The following is a 21,987-nucleotide window of genomic DNA, read 5'->3' as shown; positions in this document are numbered from 1 at the left end:
ACAAGGAGGGTAAGTCACAAAAGGTCATTGCTAAAGACGCTGGCTGTTCACAGAGTGCTGCATCCAAGCATATTAATGGAAAGTTGAGTGGAAGGAAAAAGTGTGGTAGAAAAAGGTGCACAAGCAATCGGGATAACCACAGCCTTGATAGGATTGTTAAGAAAAGACTATTAAAAAATTTGGGGGAGATTCACAAGGAGTGGACTGCTGCTGGAGTTAGTTCTTCAAGAGCCACCACACACAGACGTATCCAGGACAGGACAGGCTACAACTGTTGCATTCCTTGTGTCAAGGCATTCACGATCAATAGACAATGCCAGAAGCGTCTTACCTGGGCCAAGGAGAAAAAGAACTGTACCGTTGCTTGGTGGTCCAAGGTGTTGTTTTCAGATGAAAGTAGATTTTGCATTTCATTTAGAAATCAAGGTCCCAGAGTCTGGAGGAAGAGTGGAGAGGCCATAATCCAAGCTGCTTGAGGCGTAGTGTAAAGTTTCCGCAATCATTGATGGTTTTGGGAAGCCATGTCATCTGCTGGTATATGTGTTTTATCAAAACCAAAAGTCACCACAGCCGTCTACCAGAAAATTTTGGAGCACTTCATGCTCCCCTCTGCTGACAAGCTATTTGGAGATGGAATTTTCATTTTCCAGCAGGATTTGGCACCTGTCTACACTGCCAAAAGTGCCAATACCTGGTTTAATAACCACAGTATCAATGTGCTTGATTGACCAGCAAACTCGCCTGACCTAAACCCCGTAGAGAGTCTATGGGGTATTGTCAAGAGGAAGATGAAAGACATCAGACCCAACAATACAGACAAGCTGAAGGCTGCTATCAAAGCAACCCGGGGTTCCATAACACCTCAGCAGTGTCACAGGCTGATCGCTTCCAAGCCACGCCACATTGATGCAGTAATTCATGCAAAAAGAGCCCCGACCAAGTATTGAGTGCATTTACTGTACAGACCTTTCAGTAAGCCAACATTTCTGAGTTTAATATCATTTTTTCAGTTAGTCTTATATAATATTCTAATTTTCTGCGATAATGACTTTTGGGTTTTCATTGGCTGTAAGCCATAATCATCAACATTAACAGAAATAAAAACTTGAATAGATCACTCTGTATGTAATGACTCTATATAATATATGTGTTTATCTCTTTGTATTGAATTACTGAACTAAATTAACTTTTTTATGATATTCCAATTTATTGAGATGCACCTGTATATACAGTACATACACTGAGATTTTAAAATTCATTCCAGATAATCTGTTTATAGGGGTTATCTGAAGTTAGGGGATAACTTCCTGATCCCTGGTGTTCCGACTGCTGGATCTAGGGGCGAACAGATCACTGGTGAAACCTTTGCGGCTCCATAGGGGCCCAAAAGGTAAGGGGGCCCATGTTTACATCCAAAGCAGAAGAAATTGTGCATTTTGTCTGTGACTACCAGTGGCTGGAATCCCCACCAATTGAGAAATTCTGAAGAGCCCATTGAAATTGCGCTGTGGTCGAATATGTGCACAGCTACTCGATTCACACAGGCTCTTGAGAGCCCTGGTTCTCAGGATTGGTGGGGGTCCCAGCGAACGGAATTTATTTTCTATCCAAAATAAGGGATAATGTCCAAACTTAACACAAACTCTTTAAGGGAGTTGTAAGGGGCATGACCATGTAAAGAAAATTTTACTGAACTTGGCCTTGTGCCATAATGGGGGAGGAGGTGTTATAATTTTTTGTCCAAGTCCACCTGTGCCTTGTATTGCTATTTGACTATAACATGCTAAGCTTTTTTTAAGATAACTATATATATTCCATCTAAAATACCTGAATATCACACTTTGCTTGGAACACATGAATGTGCTAATATTTCCATTAAAGTGGTTTTTCCACTATGAGAACAACCCCTTCTCATTCCACATGTTTCTCCCAATTTAAAAAATGTTTAAAAAAAGCTTATAATCACCTCCATCCCCAATCACTGCCGGTTTCTCTCTCTGCCTATGGACGATGGACGTATAAATAAATAGCAGGAAGTGAGTGGCAGCTGCCACTCTTACTTCATGATGATTAGTCAAACGTCCGAAAACCAGGAGAGAGAAGCCGGTAGTGATTTTCCGTGTGGTACAAGTAACGTCACAACCGAATGTAAGCCCCGGCAACACCGAAACGACGCCGGCATGGCAGGGGAGTATAAGCTTTTTTATTTTAATTGGGGAAAGATGTGGAATGAGAATATGTTATCCTACTGGTGGACAAACCCTTTGGCACAGTGTTGAAATCTCTTAACCCCATCCTTTTTCTCTGGAAAAGGGCCTAATAGGCAAATAAACTACCACATATGAATGCAGTTTTTCAATGGCATTTACCAATCTCAGTAGATGAAGAATGTATGACGTGTAATGTCAGACCAGAACAATATCTTAGTCTGCTTCTATAAACATGACACTAGCATGTAACTGTGAAATACTAAAATCCAGCACTTCACACCATTGACACTACCTATACATGAGCTACACTGACTGTTATTGTATATTAATCATGGAGAACTTACCCACATCTATCAACACATTTTATTGTTTGGCGGATCATTAGGTGGATTTATGTGTTTTATCTATAACTGGAACGTTACCTGGCACGACACCAGGTAGTTTTTATACATGTCTGATGATTCCCACATAGACGTGCACTTGTATACATCTGCATTATTTTCTTGTAGCATACAACACTGTCATTTCCTATGTTGTAGTTTTTCTGTACAAAAAATACAAATGAAAATGGAGTGCACAATAAAATTTAGTTGGGTGATTGCTGAATACTGAGGTTCTGTCTGATGCGTCCCATTTAACATGTTCTGAGGTGACACATGTGATGCCCTGACATTGCAGGTAGTCACACATAGGCCCCCGCATAACACCTTCCCTCCCCTAGGTTACATACAGCTGACCTGAAACCCTAGCCACCCCCCTCAGGGCAAGACAGGCACACCAGTGGCCGGGACAAGGCGGTAAGGAAACACCCACCTACGGATCTAGACAGCTCGGGGCGGGAAAACGAGTAGTTGAGTTGAAATTCAAGTCAGGGAGTGAAGAGGAGAGTCGAGTTGAGAGGAGTGGAGGCTGGGGGCTAGGTGTAGCTCCAGCGGAGGTAAAGCTCGATTTGACAGGTACCAGGGTCGGAGCCCTGGTGCCTTGGTTAGGTGGAAGATGGTGGTCTCCGTCAGCAGGCGACGGGAAGACGGCAGATGGAGATCTGAGGTGGACCAGGACAGGGTTAGAGCCAGCCGGTACCGACACCGGAGAACCGATCCGGAAACCGTGCACAGAGGGGATACTTGGACCCTGAAGCCAGGACCGGAACCAACGGCCTAGCTAATTAACCAATTGAGGGTAGGATTATAGGTCCTGTCCCAACCAAAGTCCTAAAAGCAGACAACCACCCACAGAGAGGGATAGGGCAACCGCCAGGGCCCGATAGATCCCACGGGTCAGCGTCAGCGGGCACGGCTCCTCAGGTACACAACAATCCGGGAGCAAACTCCGTGTGCCATACCGAGAATTCCAACAAAAGCAAACACAGTGCAGAGGGAAGAGACGGCGACCACCAGCCCGGGTGGGGGACCAGAGTACAACCGGCCGCGGCGGCCGGCCACCAGCACCTTGGTTTACCAAAAGACTCATGTGATTTATTCAACCGTGAGTAACTAACCATCCCCTGGTATGTCCGGGCGTGCAGGCCCCTGCCATTGCCATTCCCTGCACAGAGCCACTGGGCCCCGAGGCAACTATCCCTACCCACGGAGGGGTTAACATCCAGCTGCCATTCCATCTCCCCTGGCAGCGGTGGTGCCATCTTTCACCACACACCGTGGGTGGCGTCACGAACTGAATACGGCCAAGCCCGTACAACTACGTCCCCTTTTTTATTTGGCGTGTCCGCGTGACCCCCGGGTCCGGAGGATCCCTCGAGCCACACAGCGGGTCCGGATACAAGCAGCTCAGCTGCTACAGGCGTGGGGGTGGCACAACACACAATTTTATGAAGAAGCATTGTAATGGCAGGATTAGTTTCTGCTCATCTATGAAACCTTTTAGGCCCCAAATTATCAAGGTGAACAATGATTTCTACTTTTGTAAATTTGGCATTTTGCAGTGACACAACACAGTTTGTACCTGGAAAATAAATATAAATATACATGGTAGTGGTAGATTTGCTGACATTCAACTTTCAATCCCATAAATTAGCTGTTACAAACATAGCACCGGATATCCTGCAATGTACAGTGGGCTCATAACCGGTGTCCAGTCTGCCTGATGGGCCAAGGCAGAGACAGTCCTAAATCTCTGCTATTAAAGATGAGTGCATCAAATGTATTACGAGTTTCATGAAAGACTCAAATTTGCCAGGTTCAACTCTTGCTAATCCTAGAAAATGGCAACCAACTGGCTATTATTGAAGATCAAATAAGGTTAAAAAATAATGAAATTATTACTCATCTGTCCTAGGCAAACCTTGCCCTGTTGCTGCAGATCACGGCCCCTTACTCTGGTCTTCAGTTTGGGTTTTACTTTGTCCATTCTTCAGGTTTTCCAGCATTGATTAGTCCTCACACAGTCTTATGAGGTGTGATGCACGACAATGGCAGCTTGCTCCCTTTACTATAACTGTACCTAGTATTAGTAAGTGCACATGGAAGGCGCTACTGATTGTCACACTTTGTACACCATTATGGTGCAAAGTTTCTAGTGGACAAAGAAGAACCCCAAAAATAGAAGGATAAGTAGCTACTGGCACTCCAGCTGTTGTAAAACTACAATTCCCAACATTCACTGACTTCCAAAGGCTGTCAGGCAGCTGTCAGGGCTTGATGAGAGATATAGTTTGACAATAAGTAGAATTAACAAATTTTGCTGGTTCCTGGAATAAAGTAAATACCCCAATAATGAGAATAGAGATCTTAAACTCAATAACCTTCCAATTCTATTTCTAGGATTTCGCTTGAGCTGTGCCAGTTCTCTGGAATGCTCTACCCAACACAATCCGATTTATTCCCAGTATACACAGTTTCTCGAAAACTTATTTCTTTAAGCTGGCCTATCACCTCAGTTCACTAATTCAACTTCCCTAATCTCCCTTCCAAATATCTTTTAAGTGTAACACTGTGACTATCGAGGTTCGATCAGACACCAGGGAACCCCCAACAAGTGCCACTACAAACAGGGTACACCGTGGACACAGTAACAACGGTGGGCCCTGGCGCTAGGGAGAAGGGAGCAGGAACACTTCCTGCACTCACCTGAAGCTGTACCCTAAGCTCCTAATGTCCCTATATGGGTTCTTTCACCTCGTCGCCAGTCACATATCAAATCCCTCGCTAGCCCTGAACTCACCCTTACTAGTGACATGGCAGGCGAGAGCACTAGTCCTACCACTGCAATAATAAAACAAAAGTTAAGAAAGATAAACAGAGAATAGACAAAAGGATAAACACTATCTTCATGGCCAGACACAAGGATTGCAGCCCGCACTGCTTCCACCAGCAGGGATTCACCAACACAACGGCTCCAGTGGCTAACAAAGCAACCTTCCTTCTCCGTGGCTAGAATAAGAATGTGAATTCTCTATATTCGGCCTCAAGTGATGGTACATGTGACTATTCAAGGTGATAAGTGTGGTCACAAAATGACTACACATGAGAAAAAGTAACCAAAAGCGGCTAGCAAGGAAAACTAACTTAACTCTTGGTGCACCAAAAGAAAGGGAAACACATTTAAATTTCAGAGTCTCACAAGGCAAAGTGAGACTTTGGTTATATATCTGTCACAAGTCTCTTAGTAACGGGAAACCATCATGATATTAAGGTTAAAATGGAGATAACATTTGATCCTTCTTGATGATCTATCAGATAGGAAGAGGAAGTCTTTAGCCAAAGCAAGTAGAATACGGAGAGAATTTCAAAATAAGGCCTTGCCACATACCTATCATCAAAGTAGAGATTTTAAGGAATTTAGGTCATGCTCAAATTAAAGATGGGATTCCAGGCCCAAGGTGCCATTATTTCTAATGTAATCTTTTTACCTGATGAAAAGATTTTTGTCAGTTGTTCTTTCCTGCATGTGTCGCTATATGCAAATCTCCAGACAATAGTTTTGCACAAACAGGCCAAGAGGATGGGTACACTAGACGACGTAGACTATTATCCCCTCAAGAGAAATTAGTACTCTGTGGTGGTCGATGAAGCTAAGCAGTGCCCAATTCTTATTTACGGTATTTCCTCCCTTTCCAGTGGGTATTTTTTATGACCAATGCATTTTGAAAATAGATGGGGGGGGGGGATATTCTGCATTTGACACTCAGCTGATATAAATCAACAAGAAAAAAAATTCTGTTGGCTTAAAGGGAATCAGTCAATAGATTTTTGCTACCTAATTTGAGAGCAGCATAAGGTAGAAAAAGAGATCCTGATTCAGACACTGTATAACTTGGTTTACTGGGTGTAGCAGTTGTGATACAATCAGAGTTCTTAGATGTCACATGTAGCAGAGCTCAGACATGAACCCCACCCACAGCACAGCTTTCTGTGTGCATTGTCTATCGAGACTGCTTATCAGAGGAGAGGGCATGGTCAGACAACTTGACACAAGGCAGCTAGTTACTGCAAGGATAATGTGCTAGTGATAACATTTTCACTATAAGTAAACATCAGAGCAACAGAAGAAAGTGGAAGAAAAGGGTTAATCCGTGTTGCCAGAAGAAGATCACTGAAGATCGATGGAGATTCAAATTGTCTGATTTTATTGTTCTATGCGTTTCAGAATCATGCGACCCCTTCTTCAGGAACAAAATCAATAATGTACATAAGACACAATTTGTGCCCCCCCTTTTTTCTTGTCTTTTCAGTTTTTATGCGATAAACATTAGAGCACACACCTTAATAAATTATACATCACTGAAATCTGTGTTTCAGCCCTTATCTCCTGCTGTCTTCAGATTACATAGTAAAAACCTGCTATCCCTTTAATTCAGATAGATATGAGTGATGAGGAATGTCCTACATCATTTACAGATTTTTCAGAGGAAGGAAGTCTACTTATACAATATGACTACGAACAAGGATGGATTGGGTGTGTGGCGCTCTAAATGGAGTATAATGGAGTGAGCAAAAGTTAATACTGCAGATGATCACGTCCACATAAAGTAATCCTGAACATCATAGCAGGAAGTCTCAGTAAAGCCCGCTTTACACGCTGCAATGTATCTTACAATGCGTCGGCGGGGTCACGTCGTAAGTGACGCACATCCGGCATCGTAAGGTACAATGCAGTGTGTAACAGCCACGTGCGATTATGATTGAACGGTAAAACGTTCATCGCACACATGTCGTTCATTCCTCATGAATTGAACGTCAGATTGTTCATCGTACCCGGGGTAGCACACATCGCAGTATGTGACACCCTGGAAACGATGAACAGATCTTACCTGCGTCCTGCGGCTCCCAGCCGGTAATGTGGAAGGAAGGTGGTGGGCGGGATGTTTACGTCACGCTCATCTCCGCCCCTCTGCTTCTATTGGCCGGCTGCCGCGTGACGTCGATGTGACACCGAACGTCCCTCCCACTCCGGGAAGTGGACGTTCGCCGCCCACAGCGAGGTCGTATGGACGGGTAAGTACGTGTGACGGGGGTTAATCGTTTGTGCGGCACATTCAACAAAATTGAACGTGCCTCACATATGATGGGGGCGGTTATGATCGCATACGATATCGTATGCAGAATCGTAACATGTAAAGCAGGTTTAAGGCACAAAAACAAGCTCTTCACTCAGAATAAAGGTTAAATATTACATTCTTCTGCTAGAAGATATCACTTCTCTTTGGCTGGTGTGCACAATAGTGGGAACCTTGCCTCTTGCCATGTAGAAGGAATTGATCAGCGAGACTACGCTACTGAGTTCTAAGAGCACCAACACTTTGACCACCAGAAGGTCGATTATCTGAAATTCTAAGGCTATGTTCCCACGATCAGTGTTTGTTGAGTTTTTGATGCTGCAGAATTTCTGCACCTTAATTTATGTGCATTTTATCATTGCGTTTGTGTGCATTTTTATAACATGCATTTTTATCTTGTTTTTGAGGCTGTGTTTTTATTCTCTGGTTGGAGTGTCATCCTTTAAATAAAGCTGCTTTGTTTTGGAGAATTCCTGGTATTGACATTTTAGATGCGGATTACATGCGTTTTTATGCGTTTCCGCCACGGAAGTGTACTAACAACTCATATGCATTTCTTATGTGCGGATTTTGCCCTTTTGATGTAAGTCTATGGGGTAATTCTGCACAGAAAACTCAGCGTACCCGCGAAAAAAGAAGCACAGGAGGCATGAGATTTCTATTAATTCTATCCACTTTGCTTCTACTGTAAAACGCTGTTTTTGACACAGAGAAAATACACAGCATCAAAAACGCAAGTAATACTCATACTGGGCACGTAACCTATATCTGCCATAACAGATATGTCACAGCAATATCTAGATACAGGAGCATTATATTTTTTTTAACTTCATTAATTTTGTCTTCCATAAGTGGACCTGAAGGACACAAGGGCAAACACAAAGCTTTCTTTGTTGGGTTCATTTCACAGGTAAGATAAGCCCTGGATCATAGATGTCATTTCAATGCTGTAGGATTTTACAAGTGACTTATTATCTTCTAATAATTTGACAGGGAAGAAGGAAAAAAGCATTTTGGTTCTAATAATTTTATTTTGGCCCTAGAGGGCAAGGCTTCCATTGCAGCTGCAGGGGTCATTACCAGGAAGTTTTTACCAGTCAACCATCTACCAACAAAGGACAGCCAACAAGGCCTGATATAGAGTGAGTGCACCATAGAGCATGGAGGATGACAGACCTAAGCTTATATCAAATGTCAAATTGAGTGATCAGGACTAGAGATGAGTGGACCTAAAGTGTAAATTTCGGGGTTCATACTGAGGACGGTCTTTTAAAAAAAGTTAGTGTCTGAGTTCGGGTGCTGTATGTATGCTAATCCCTTACTCAAGCATTGAGGTGCTAAGGTACGCTCAGTGCTTGGCCCAGTCTGAGCCACATGTAGTCTCTGAATGGCACACAATGGGGCTAAAACCAGCATTTTTGCATGTAGTGTGTCCAAAAAAAGACAAAACAAAAAAAACCCAAAAAACCTCGCCCTCTCTCCCCCGGAAGTGCTCTGTTTATGGTTGGCTGCATGGGGGCCAGAGACCTAAACTGCCCATTCATTGACTTCCAATAGGGTTCAGGTCAAGTCCGGATTCAGAACTGTACTTTATCTAAAGTCCGTCTGAACATGGCAAAACCGAACATTCATGGGTCCACTCATCTCTAATCAGGTCTCTAATCAAGATCACTAGGAAATATACATGGATCAAAATAGTGTTTTTCTCATGGCAACAAGCAGAGAAACATATGGACTTGACAGGTCAGTGAACTTTATTAGCCACACAGGTGCCATGATGAGCAATCGGAATGATCCCCTTTCACCGGTTAGCTCACTTTTCACCTGAGCATTGAATCTGTATAAACTGCTGTAATTGGCATTGCCTCTGACCCCAGCCTCTACCGCGGTATATACAGCAGACAGACGTATTACCGTGTGGTTGCGTCCCACAGTTAGGGCACTGTTGTCTGTACATTAAATTTGTGTTAAGAAGATGCATTTAGGGTGCAATCTCACTACACAGACATGGATTCCCGTAGACGACTAAAGTCATTCATACCTTTAATAATACCTGTCCATAATAATGAATACCTCATTAGATAATAAAATATATCGTATTTCATCATATCATTACATGAGTGTTCAGGGTTAAATGACTCACCCAATGATCTAAGCTCATAAGTCACACACGTCACTCCCTATCAGCAAGAACACAATGAAGTGCTATTATTCAAAGATCTATTTCCCTGTGATCATTTTCATCAGATACTCTGTAATTACTGTTCCATCTACATACCAGGCAGGGCGTTATATAAGGTGATTTCTTATTTTAAAGGTTAAATACTGGTAACTTTTATTAGCATTTCCAGTTTGCAGAGCAGCAGCACAAAAGAATGATATTTATTCAGAGAGAAAATGTAGTTAAAATAACTTCAGTATCTGAAGATTTATATTTTATGCATTTCGTACAGAAGAACAATTTCTCCTTGTTTAAGCAAAGCCAAGAGCAAATGGCAATTGGAAACCGTTGCCCTATCCCAGTAGGTTGGATTTGTCAACGCTGCACAGCACACAGCACAACATAGCATTTTATTTATATATGTTTTTATCCCACATGGACGTTTCAAATTATTTCATAAAGTAGGTAAACCTCTTATATTAATATCCCATGAAGACATCAAAGCGAAGGTCCATTGCTCACGATTCCCCCTCTCATTAGCCAGAACAGATAGCTGCTCTATAAGGCCATATTCCAATGGACCTGTTCATTTTCTGTTGTCTTTTCTGCATTGATTTCTTGAAAACACTTTGGATATAAAATTGCAATCACATTTTAAGGTACATAATTGCAGTATTTCTGCAGTTCTAAAAATTGTATTCTTCAATTTAGGTACACTAACAGCTCAACATTATATTGATTTTGTTGTGGAACCTGTGGTACAGCAATTTCTACAGTGTCCCAGGCAATATTATGCTCAAGCTCCTGTGATCAGCCTGCGTGGCCTGAATGTGCAACGTGACTATATGGAGAGAAGGTATGCACACCAGTGACTATGGGAATACATGTAATAGCATAAACTGCTGTGTGAATACTGGCCTGAAAAATACAATAGCTACATGCAAAAATGAAAAAATGAGAGTGCAATCTGCATTTTTTCATTTTTGCATGTAGCTATTGTATTTTTCAGGCCAGTATTCACACAGCAGTTTATGCTATTACATGTATTCCCATAGTCACTGGTGTGCATACCTTCTCTCCATATAGTCACGTTGCACATTCAGGCCACGCAGGCTGATCACAGGAGCTTGAGCATAATATTGCCTGGGACACTGTAGAAATTGCTGTACCACAGGTTCCACAACAAAAATCAATGTAATGTTGAGCTGTTAGTGTACCTAAATTGAAGAATACAGTTTTTAGAACTGCAGAAATGTGCATACCTTCTCTCCATATAGTGATGTTTTTTTAGGTTTTTGCACCCAGTTCAGACTTAGAATGGTGTTCCAAACGTTATTTCTTTATTTGAATGTGCAACGTGGTCTGCAGCTTCTCTGGACTGGTTTCCCATCAAAATCATCATGAATGTCATTGTCGGCAATTGCAAAGGTAGCTGCCAGCCGTGGATCTTGTTCACTTGCACCCCTTAAAGGGGTTGTGAACTACTAGGACAACCCCTTCTGATTTGACGTTTCCCCCAGGTAAAATAATAAGCCTATACTCAACTCCTTTACTGGCACTGTTCCAGGGGTGCCAAAGTAGGCACTCCCGAGGCTCACGTGACTTTGTGATGTCACTCAAGACTCACGTCCAATCAGGGCCGGTTTCTGTCTCTTTGCCATCGTACCAAACAACCAATTAACAGGAAGTGAGTGCAGCTGCAGTGCTCACTTCCTGTTGATTAACTCATTTGGTCCTAAGGTAGGGAGATAAAAGTCGGCGTTGATTGGACATGGGACTGTGTGATGTCACAACGTCGTGAGCCCCGGGAACACGTACCATGGCACGGCTGGAAGGGTGTCGGTACAGGATGTGAGTATAGGCTTTATTATGTTACCCAGATGAAACGTGGAATCAGAAGTCGTTGTCCTAGTAGTGGACAACCCCTTTAAACGCCAAGGCGTGCACAAGCGTGTATTTCTGCATATGGCTCTCACAATTGATGCTGAATAAATTGAGATATTTTGAAAATATTTTTATATTTTTTTCTCATTTGAATATCATTAACATATTTATCAGTCCTGTAATTTTCATAATTCTACGACTCTTCCTTGGTAGTGTTGCAATTTCAAAGTTGAGGAATGTCCAAATATTTTTCCACAAGGAGTAGCTAATGAATGACAGGACTCTAAGAAAAAATCATGCTGCGGGATTTTTATCTCATCATAATAAATATTTACTAAACCTCTCTTTATGGTCATTTATCTGCTACTTGCTTTTTTCCATTCATGAATGAACGTTTGGCAATCATACTGTGCACACACCAACATCATTTCACTTTTATGCTGCTGGCTTATGCTGCTGCACTTTGCTTGTAGATAGCAGTGACTCATGTGATGTGCGCTGTCCTCATGTAGTCACTTACATCATACTTGGAGACCATCGGACTCTTTCATAACCCTATAAATGAGGTAATTGTATCTAACACACAGAAGACCTAAAATAGTAACATATTACCATAGTTTATTGTGTTTACAGACCTTACTTAAGTCACATTCAATATGAGCTCAAAGCCACAATGAAGGCTGTTACATTGTGTCATTATTTTATGCTTAAAGGATGATACTTTTCTAAGACAGACGCTACCAATGCTGTCAACTGTTTAAGCAAATAGGGTAAGACGCAGCCTATAGATGGGAGTGCAGCTGTTCCTGGAAAAAAAGGGCTCATTCTAAGCTCACAAAACCTCTTTATATGCAAACTTCTGGACTAAAAGTCTTTAAAGGGGTTGTCCACTACTAGGAGAACCCCTTTTGATTCCACATGTTTCCCCCAGGTAAAATAAAAAAGCCGGAGCGATTCCAGTGGTGTCGGCGCTCGTGGTGCCAGAGCTCACATGACAACATGGCGTCACTCGAGCCCCGCATCCAATCAGTGCCAGTTTCTGTCTCCCTGCCTTCGGACAAATGAGTTAATCAACAGGAAGTGCAAACTTTGCCTGCCACTCACTTCCTGTTGATTGCTCCCATGTCTGAAGGTGGGGAGGACAGAAGCCTGCACAGATTGGACGCAGAGTTCGTGTGACGTCACAATGTTACGTGAGCCCCGCCACCACTGGAACCACGCTGGCCGCAGAGGTGAGTATAGGCTTTTTTGTTTTACCTGGGGGAAATATGTTGAATCAGAAGGGGTTGTCCTAGTAGTTGACATTTTTTTTTAAAGTTTTCAAAGGTCCCCTAATAGTATGGATGATGGAGGTCCAAGAATCACCAGAACGACCCCTCTGAAAGTATTCTGAAAGTATTATTCCCACAGTGATTGCAGGGATGTTTTAGATCTGGTTTTTAAAGGGAATGTGTAAGCAGTTTTTTGCTATATAATAATATAACCTGTGTGCTGTTATTTCCATACAATAAAGATTTTATCAGTAGGAGATTGTTACTGCCCAGACTAGGTCCCTCATGAAGCTTGGTCCAATCACACCACCAGCACTGATAAGCAGCTTACTGTCAATGTACAATGTACACAGAAAGCTGTGGTGCTGGCGGTGTAAGGGTATGTGCGCACGTTGCTTTTTACCTGCTTTTTACCTGCTTTTTTGCTGCTTTTTCTTCTGCGCTGTTTAATGCCAAAATGGATGTGTTCTTCTATTCAAGCAAAGTCTATGGGAATTTGGGTTTCTTGTTCACACTATGTTGTTCAAAATGCTGCCTTTTTGAGGCAGAACTTTGGTCAAAAACTCAGCTTTTCAAAGAAGCAACATGTCAATTGTTTTTGCCATTTGGGTTTTGCATTGCAAAGCTGAGTTTTTGACCAAAGTTCTGCCTCAAAAAGGCAGCATTTTGAACAACATAGTGTGAACAAGAAACCCAAATTCCCATAGACTTTGCTTGAATAGAAGAACACATCCATTTTGGCATTAAACAGCGCAGAAAAAAAAGCAGGTAAAAAGCAGGTAAAAAGCAACGTGCGCACATACCCTTAGATTTTTGAGCTCTGCTACATCTAAAAACTGATTGTGTAGCAACTGCTGCATCCAGTAAACTAAGTGATACATTGTTGGATTCAGGATCTCTTTTCCTATATTATGCTTTTTTTCAGATGAGGTAGCAAAAACATGGTGACAGATTCCAGTTAAACATTCCCTATGCTTTTGATTACAGTTAAAGGGCTAATCCTAATATGAGGGTCCCCACACACAATATGATGGCCCCGACAGACCTCCACTCAGTATAAGGGCCCCCACAGCTACCAACACAGTATGGTGGCCCCAACACACAGTTTGATAGCTCTGCAGGCTCCCACATCCCCCCCCCACAAATACACAAATAATATTATGCCCCAACAAGGGATCATATCCCCTACAAGTACTGACAATAAAAAAATAGAAACTACTCACCTTCTGTTATTCCCAAGCTGTCTGCTCCAGTCAGTGAACTGTGACGACTGTGGCTCCATTGCACAGGAGGCGCCATGTAATGCCATCATCGCACCTGCTTGCTGAGTCTCTCAGAAGCACAGGGGCAGAGGGGTGCCGCATGGAGCTGATGGGTCCTGTCTGCACTATTCATCCTTTAGATGCAGATACGGTTGTAATTATGATAGCAGGCGGGGATTGTTTCTGGGGAGGTCCACTTGGTACTGAATGCCCCCAGCCCCCTCTGGTCTGTCACTATGGGTAGAAGAAGGAAGATGAAGTGCGTCCACACTACATGATAGTGGTAGCTAAATACCTGACTACTTGTAAGTCATTGAATTGCCTAAACTAAGCGAACCACATTTCCAATGTGCACAGAATAATCAGTATATATCTTTTTGGGTACATAGATGTCATTGTTCTCAACAGCAAATCCTGTTTATAGAATGTTGTTCCAGCAGAACTTGCAGCAGAAAGTCTGTCTCTGCCTCTAACTCTTCTCTTCTCCATCCCTCTCCATAGAGACTTATGAGCACCAGTTATCATCTCCTATCTCAGTAACGACAGATTTTCCCTGTGAATTCAGAATATTAAGAATGAATCATAAGTCAATCGGGAGAAAAAAAGCAGATTTCTCTAATAAAATATGTTTCAAAACTTGTTTTCATTTGCACTATTGATGTCTGAGGAAAAAAAAGAAAAGTAAAATAACAGTTACAAAATTTAAAAAGATGTTTCACTCAATGAATGAGCATATTAAGTTCTAATGACAAAGACATGCTAATACAATAGTAACTGCATAATTTAACATGGTAAAAAATAGCCCAAGTTATCGTTTGTGTTCTGATCCGGAATTTAGGTTTCCAAGAATTCTAAAGTTTTAAAAATAAATGATTCAAGATTGAAATGTCCTTGGTAAGCTGGGTACAGATAGATACAGTGTAAGGATGGGGAATAATGCTGTTTGCACTGTTGTTACAGTGACACCATCTGGACACATTGTATTATAGCCTGAAAGCTGTTGTGAAAATGTACAGAAAGAAAAGAGTATCCATTATATAGCATGTTGAAATGAAAAAATGCATGTGTGACGCCCTGGGCAAGCCAGGGGTCACAGGTCATCACACCACCACACCCTACATCCCAGTTAGGAACACCAAAGCTACTGAAATCCTTGTTGCCTTCCTCCAGGAGCTGATGTTCACACCAGGGGGTGGGCCAGGCGGTTGGCTCCGCCCACCGAGGAGTGCACAGCCCTGGAGGCGGGAGGAACCAGCAGTCAGCTCAGGGAAGAGCTTGAGTAAACAGTGAAGTGGTAGAGAGTCTAAGTGAAGTGAAAGTGAAGTGGTAGTGGAGCAAAGAAGAAAAGGAGCAAAAATGAGCGCAGAAAGACCTGAAGTTAGTCCAGCTAAGTGCAGGACAGTGTCAGCAAGGTCAGCAACAGCGGTGATCGTCTGGAGGGGGACTGCTCGGAGGTTGCTGGAAGGACCGTGGACGGGTAGTGGCCCGGCGGTCTGGAGCAGTATACGAAGGACAGTCAGCACCAGGGCAGGGGCCTCTCGGACCGCGGCAAGGCTAGGAGTCGCCATAATTTGCCGAATACGTCAGTGAAGGGGACGTCGATCCCCCAACAACCAAGTCCCGACTGAAGGCAACAGTCCAACCATTGAGGAGAAACACCGCCACCGCCAGGGCACCAGTTTCTCAGGGCCAGCGCCTGCGGGCAAAGTAGGGCTCCTCCGGCCCATATCCAAGCCGGGGAGTGGGTTACCGGTGGGAACCCATCGCTACCATCACAGAAAACACTAGGTGCAGGTCAAAAGGGACATCACCGTTACCTACTGGGAGAGCAAGTGCAGCCGTCCGTGGGAACCGTCTTTCCAGCCGTGTGGTTTACCGAAAAACTGTGTCAACGTCTCAGGCTGAGTGAGTACCACAGTGCCGCAAGGCACAGCGCTGCCCCCGCGTCCCTGCGCCCACCAGGCCCTGCACCTCCCTCACCATCACTGGGCCCCGGGATCACCAACCCCTACCCACGGAGGGGCAACACAACACCTGGCTGCTCCGCATCACCACTCCCGGGATCCCCATATTGAGCAGCGGTGGTGCTACAAATCACCACAACCGTGGGTGGCGTCACGGACAATAAACTATCCCCACACCCAACAAACCCCTTTCACTCACGGGCGATCCGGCCCATCGCTCGAGCCACCGAGCAGCGGCGGCAGCAGGCCGCAAGTGCCAGCCGGACCCGAGCAGCAGAAGGGAGAGCGCGGCGTCCCCTCCTCCGCCCGCAACAACTTGGCGTCACGAACAGGATCTTACCGCTCTGCCATTGGGTAGAGGTGTGCCTTGTGACCGCCGGAGGTATCCGGCTGAAAATTTCCAGAAGTCGCCATCTTTGGCGCGAAAAGTTCCCGCTCGAGCGTCTTCGAGTTTCAGAGGCGCGAAGGCCAAAACTCCGCCCCAATAGAGGAGTGGCCGGAAAGAAGCTAAGGGGGACGCGATGGCGGCTGGCTGCATGTGAAAGCAGCTATAAAAGCAGGGACGCCAGGACCCTGCAGTCACACCGTTCCTGGAAGAAGTCGCTATGTGGATGCCGTCCCAAAACACCGTGGCCCCCGCGCCGGGAACCGCAGCGTGGGTGGAAATCCGGACCGCACAGCTCCACCTAAGGCTGCAGGTCAAGATGCAGCTCCTCTTGGAGGAGTGGGAGACCGACATGGCGGACGTTATAACCACCGTGCGGAGACGCGAGGAGGAAGCGGAGGAAGGGAGGGTGAGTGACCCACGCCCCTATGTCCCCGAGGGACCGGTCGCTGCGGCTGAGGGACCCGGTCCAAGCCCTCTCCCTCCGCTGCCTCCTTCGCCACCCGTCTCGGAGGCCGTGACCCCGCCACTAGGCCCGCTGCCACCGCAACCAGTAGCGATACCCAGCATGCCCGCCCCGGTGGGCCGACCTGTAGCCGGAGCCCGTAGCAAGCCGGAGGTGTTGCTGTGGAAGGCCCCGAAGTCTGCACCGGAGGCAGCCCCTGAAAAGTTCCCCGAGCCGGAGCCGATGACCCGTTCCGAGCCGAAGGCCAAGCCGCGGAAAGCCCCTGTGCCCATCCCCCACACCTCGGCTGAGGTAGCGCCGGGTTGTTGCTGTAAGGCAGCGCCCAAGGCCAAGACACCGCGGGACCCGCCGCCCAGATTCCTGACAGTGGGCAACGTCCAGGATGTCCCGCGGGGCCCGACCCGTGCGCCGGAGCTCGCAGCAGCACAGTATTGGGACAGGGAGCCGGTACCGCTGGGCCTGGAGATCGGAGAGAGAGAGAGAGAGAGGAAGAAGGCCGAGCTGGTGGCCCGAGCTATCAGGGAGAAGGAGAATCTCCGCCAGGCCCCGTTCCGTGTCCGGGGTCCGCTGTACGAGGGGCAGGTGAGGCGGTTTGATGTCCGCCGGGGCTACGGGTTTATCTATGAACCGGGCCTGGAGGCCGAAGTGTTTGTAGCCCGGCGGGATGTGAATGCCCACCTGCCTGAGGAGCATCCCGGCCGCAACCTAATGCCGGGAGACATTGTTCAGTATACCCGGCACTGTGGAGAGAGGGGGTGGTTTGCCCTGGATGTAAAACTGCGGGGCAGCCAGGAGAGCAGAGTGAGTCCTGCACCCCCTCCCGCAGTTGAAGCCGAAGAACAGGAGTAGGGCAGCGGATGCCCGCTGCAGCAGTCCCCGTTGGGACCACCTTTGTGTTTGTTGAAAGTTTAAAAGTTTGAAAAATGATAAGCAAAATAATAACCGAAGTTTAACCTGATTCTCAGTGATTGAACCGGCCGGAGCCGGCACCGTTGTCCCCGTGGGGACAGTTTAAAAAAATTGCTTAGCATGGGAACTATCCATGGACAAGCCCGTGAACTTGCAGGGCAACCACAAACGTTAAGTGGCTTGTAAATAAGTTGTTTTACCGTACCGTTTTCCGCATTGCCACCTCCGGAGAGGCAGGTTGGAGGGAGGGCCCTCAGCAGAGCAGGCTGGGGCCCAGCCACCACAGGAACCGGTGGCTACCCTCTGGAGGAGAAGGACAGATCCCGCTCGGGTAATTTGTGCTGGACTGTGGGTCAAGGGGTGCTGCCTGGGCTTTAGGGGCAGCATCAGGGCCAGGTTGCTTGGGTGGGAGAGAGCGGAAACCGTACACGTAAAACCGTTTAGTAACGTTTAAGAAATGTGCCTCCCGTTGTGGGATGATGTTATGCATTAAAATGTTACAGTTTACCTTTTTATACTTACAGAAAATAAAACCAGTGTTGGACGGGCAGCCCGCGGACGGTCTGCATTTTGCTAAGGGGGAATGTGACGCCCTGGGCAAGCCAGGGGTCACAGGTCATCACACCACCACACCCTACATCCCAGTTAGGAACACCAAAGCTACTGAAATCCTTGTTGCCTTCCTCCAGGAGCTGATGTTCACACCAGGGGGTGGGCCAGGCGGTTGGCTCCGCCCACCGAGGAGTGCACAGCCCTGGAGGCGGGAGGAACCAGCAGTCAGCTCAGGGAAGAGCTTGAGTAAACAGTGAAGTGGTAGAGAGTCTAAGTGAAGTGAAAGTGAAGTGGTAGTGGAGCAAAGAAGAAAAGGAGCAAAAGTGAGCGTAGAAAGACCTGAAGTTAGTCCAGCTAAGTGCAGGACAGTGTCAGCAAGGTCAGCAACAGCGGTGATCGTCTGGAGGGGGACTGCTCGGAGGTTGCTGGAAGGACCGTGGACGGGTAGTGGCCCGGCGGTCTGGAGCAGTATACGAAGGACAGTCAGCACCAGGGCAGGGGCCTCTCGGACCCCGGCAAGGCTAGGAGTCGCCATAATATGCCGAATCCATCAGTGAAGGGGACGTCGACCCCCCAACAACCAAGTCCCGACTGAAGGCAACAGTCCAACCATTGAGGAGAAACACCGCCACCGCCAGGGCACCAGTTTCTCAGGGCCAGCGCCTGCGGGCAAAGTACGGTTCCTCTGGCCCATATCCAAGCCGGGGAGCGGGTTACCGGTGGGAACCCATCGCTACCATCACAGAAACACTAGGTGCAGGTCAAAGGGACATCACCGTTACCTACTGGGAGAGCAAGTGCAGCCGTCCGTGGGAACCGTCTTTCCAGCCGTGTGGTTTACCGAAAAACTGTGTCAACGTCTCAGGCTGAGTGAGTACCACAGTGCCGCAAGGCACAGCGCTGCCCCCGCGTCCCTGCGCCCACCAGGCCCTGCACCTCCCTCACCATCACTGGGCCCCAGGATCACCAACCCCTACCCACGGAGGGGCAACACAACACCTGGCTGCTCCGCATCACCACTCCCGGGATCCCCATATTGAGCAGCGGTGGTGCTACAAATCACCACAACCGTGGGTGGCGTCACGGACAATAAACTATCCCCACACCCAACAAACCCCTTTCACTCACGGGCGAGGAGCGCCGCTCGAGTCCCCGGGATCCGGCCCATCGCTCGAGCCACCGAGCAGCGGCGGCAGCAGGCCGCAAGTGCCAGCCGGACCCGAGCAGCAGAAGGGAGAGCGCGGCGTCCCCTCCTCCGCCCGCGACACATGATATCTGTCTGTACTTCTGCCCATGTGAGCCAGCACCAGTTTTAGGGCTCGTGCGCACGTAACTGCTGAATATTCTGCAGCGATTTGACAGCACATGTGCGCTTCAAATCGCTGCAGAAACACTGCATAATGGATGCAGTTTTTTGTATAAAAAAGCAGATTTGATGCGCTATGGCTGCTGCCCCCACCATAGACAGAGTGGGAGCTGCATCCATAGCGCACAAATTAATTGACATGCTCATTTTATGAACGCACGGATTTGGGTCAAAATTTTAGCGTGCGCACGTCTCATGCACAATCTTCATAGATTATGCAGGGGACGCAGGACGCATGCATTTACACTGCAGTGCAATACGCAGCGTAAATGCATGCAATTACGCAACGTGCGCATGAGCCCTAAAAGTGCTTTATCTCCTATTTGGAGTATATACAACTGTGGGATAATAGGCCATGAATCTAACAATCTATGGGCAGCACGGTGGCTCAGTGGTTAGCACTGCAGTCTTGCAGCGCTGGGGTCCTGGGTTCAAATCCCACCAAGGACACTATCTGCAAGGAGTTTGTATGTTCTCACCGTGTTTGCCTGGGTTTACTCCCACACTCCAAAGACATACAGTTAGGGACTCTAGATTGTGAGCCCCAATGGGGACAGTGTTGCCAATGTATGTAAAGTGCTGTGGAATTAATAGCGCTATATAAATGAATAAAATTAAAAAAAATATTATCTATATCATGCAGCTCCAATCTATTCTACCTTTCATATATCTGCCTCAATATATTGTTTGCTGGACTGAAAACACATTGTAATGAATATCTAATAGCCATTATATTATATTCTTTTTTGGGAGTGGTTGGATGGATGGGCAGTTTTTTTTTGGATTGTGGTTCCCTGTTGAACCTTCTGCATCAGCAGAGGAAACACATTGTAGTAGAATGTTTAATTTATTATTGTGTGTTTTAATTGGAGACCAAATCAGTGTTCTTTCTCCCCTGGAAAGGTGGATCCTCCAAGCCTTTGGCCCAGATGAGCGGTTCACAGACAGATGCCGCCGGTGCAGCAGGGCGATCCAGTTAGAACAACTGAGGCAGATGTGTCCAGACTGAAGTAATGGCAACTGGTAGAGAGGAAAGGTGAAGCAATGGAGACAGGCATTGCAGATGTGTGGTGATGAACAGAAGCAGAATACATGCAATATTGAGGAACTAGTGAAGCAAACAACTGCTATGGAAATTCTATGCAAAAACAGGTGCAGTGATATCAGTAATATAGCAGAATCAGACCCAAGTGCGATGAAATAAAACTAAAATACAGTAAGAAAGTGGCTTTTCTTATATGATTTGGATGCTGAACTGCATAAAAAAATATAATGTACAGTATAGGTACATAAGGCATGCACTAATATATTGTCACGCTCCCCGGGTCCCGACGCCGTCCCTCACTCACCACCCTGGTCCCCGGGCCTCCTGTCTCCAGCCACATGTCCTCCTCTGCTCCCTCCAGGCTCCCGGTCTCCTGTTCCTGGCGCTCCTCTGCGACCCAGGACACCCTGTCTGGCCCCCCTGCATCCTCGGCACCGCTCCCTGCTCTGGCCTCTGGTACTCGGGCGGCGCGCATGTGCATTAGGGCGCGCGGTCATTGACTTCCTCTTAAAGGGCCAGCGCCCCTGAAACAGGATATTGCCTGAGCCAGGGTTAGAGTATATTAGAGCTTCCTGCCATATGGGCGGAGCCTGTTCTACGAGTTCTGTAGCTAGGAGTTCAGGTCCCTCCTTGCTGTGTCTCCTTCTAACCTCCACAGAACCAGTCCTACCAAGCCTAACCTGGTCCTGTCCACAACCTGTCCAAGAAGTCCTACGGGGACTGTCCTGCCAAGTTAAACCTGGTCCTGATCGCAGCCCGTCCGAGTGCTTCTACGGGGACTGTCAGCTAAGACTCCACCGCCTTCTCCAGTCTGAACCCACCTCCTAACCTCGGCTTCACCCGGTGACCTCAGCCTCCTCTACCGGTTAGACTCTGCTCTCGTCTAACGGCTCTACCCGGCACCGGTGCCTGGGCACCGTCATCTAACCTGGCACCAGGAACTCTAGGTCCCCAGGGACTCACTCATTCCAGCTTCTGGAAAGGACTCCGATCTTAG

The sequence above is a fragment of the Anomaloglossus baeobatrachus genome, chromosome 1 (assembly GCF_048569485.1).
Source record: "Anomaloglossus baeobatrachus isolate aAnoBae1 chromosome 1, aAnoBae1.hap1, whole genome shotgun sequence".
In the NCBI taxonomy this organism is placed as follows: Eukaryota; Metazoa; Chordata; class Amphibia; order Anura; family Aromobatidae; genus Anomaloglossus; species Anomaloglossus baeobatrachus.
Note: the sequence above shows the minus strand (reverse complement) of the source record.